Source organism: Pygoscelis adeliae, unplaced genomic scaffold (assembly GCF_000699105.1).
Source record: "Pygoscelis adeliae isolate BGI_AS28 unplaced genomic scaffold, ASM69910v1 Scaffold113, whole genome shotgun sequence".
Lineage (NCBI taxonomy): Eukaryota > Metazoa > Chordata > Aves > Sphenisciformes > Spheniscidae > Pygoscelis > Pygoscelis adeliae.
Window position 1 is genome coordinate 7746784 of NW_008825108.1, and position 2096 is coordinate 7748879.

Consider the following 2096-nt stretch of genomic DNA (forward strand, 5'->3'; position numbering starts at 1 on the left):
ATTTAAAAATTCCGGAATTCCTATGTCATTTTTCATCCCGCCTCCACCCCACAACTCATCTGAGTTGCTGCTTGTATAAGTTACCACTGGGTAAAGAAGAGAGGCAAAATGAAAGGCTGTACCTCCGGACGCACAGAAGATCTGGCTGGCTGGGGAGCTGTGGACCCAGGGATGACCCAACCCGTCTTTCTCCCCTTTTTTATGGTCCTAACAAAGCATAAATGGGGAAAAAAAGCCCCCTCTGGTTCTTACACACTGGCAGCTCTTCCCTCCAAGACCCTCGTTTGGTGCTTTTCACTTGCAGGAAGCAGGCGAGGAGGGAACCCAGCCTCTCTGGGCGGAAGGATGCCCCCCCCTCAAAATCCCAAATTACTGACAACATCCGAGGCCCTTGTCACATTGGTGCATCTCCCTTAGAAATGGTCTGATTTTTAAGCCTCCAGCTTACCCCTTCCAGTGCTGCACTGCCATTTTCCTTGCGCCACGGTGGTGATGGCTGCCGCCCATCCCGGCTTTGCTGGTGAGCGCGGGCAGGCAAAGCACACCGGGCAATCGGACCGCAAGGCAGCGAGTTGGGGTTTATTTTTCAATGCCTTACGACATGTGCCGTCTCCCTAGCACATCCCTCCTCATCCTCTCAGGTCATGACTATTTGAATTATATCCTCTACGTTGCCTCTAATTCACGTCAGCGGGGACGGGAAATGATTCCTGCCTGACAGCAGTTTGGTGGGTTATGAGGAACCCCAGCAGTCCCACAGTCCAAGTGACCTCCGAGGGCTGCTGCTTCTGACATCTCTAATGCCTATGGCAGCTCAGTCCCTGGGCATTTCACTGCCAAGCTAAAAAGCTCATTCCTCACTTGACACTAAAATGGTACATTTACAAATGTTCAAAATATTTCTGTGCAATAACCCACCTCCATAACTAAAATCTAGTTGAAGAGATTTTATTCAAGCTTTAAAGGGAATTAAAGTGCTTACTTTTAGGCACAAAGCAAGCCTGGGAAAATTCAGGTAGCAGACCAAAAAAACCATGTAAATTTACAGTGACAAAATACAGGCTTTCTACTTTATCAGCCTGTACTCAAGTGGCTGCAGACAGCAAAAAATTAACTGCTTGAGGGTGTTTCAGCAAGTAGGTAAAAGCCCAGATCAAGTTTTTGCTGTGAAATGATCATTTGAAAAACCTGCTGTCACATCAATTTCTAGATCATACATGGTAAAAAAGTGTTAGGAAAAAAAGAAAAATTGTGACAGTATTTCAACCTGCCTCCATACAGTTAGAAGGACAATTACCAAATAAATGAGGGATTTATCAAATCCACACTGTTGGTCTGATCCCTCTGCCTGTGCTCTACATTCACCGTGACATTTTGGTCCACAATTGATCAGTTTTGCCTTATTGCTTAAGCACAGTTTTCTTGTTGCACACTAACCTGTTATTTTCTCAGTAATTTCCTCTGTGTGCCTCAGTCACGCTAAACCAAGCTGAAAACAGACATTTACTGCCACCACGGAGCACAAATAGCATTTATGGCCACACAGAGGTCTTAGCGAGGTGGCTGTTTAAGCGTGAGAACTAAATAAAGGTTTCTAGGGGCAAAGTCTTGCACAAAATCCTGCTGTGGTCCTCCTGAAGTTCTATCTCGCGCGGCTGTGGTTGCCCACGCTGGCTTTCCACAGGGGCTGCTGTGGGGCCCCCTCCTCTCCGCTCCCCATGACACCTGCAGGCATGCTCCCGACCTGCTGGTCTGGGCATCTGGGCTTCAGCTTTGGGTGAACTATGTTGAGAGGCATCGGTCAAAGCAATGACAAAGCCAAGAGGTGGCCCTCCCTGCCCATCCATTGAGCTAAAACCTTTTCTTCTTCTTCTTCTGTACAAATGCTCATCACCATAACCCCTACGGCTGCTTCCTCTGCACTTGGCAGATGTGATCATCAGGGTGGTTGTATTGATCTATTTGCTAGTTTTGCTAGCAGGGCTCCCCCCTTTGCATCCCTGCAGAGGCCTCACCTTCTTTATCACGCATTAGCAACAGATTTTAACCTTCAAGGCCCTGCTAGCCAAGCTTCTGTGAAGGCTGTATAAACACAA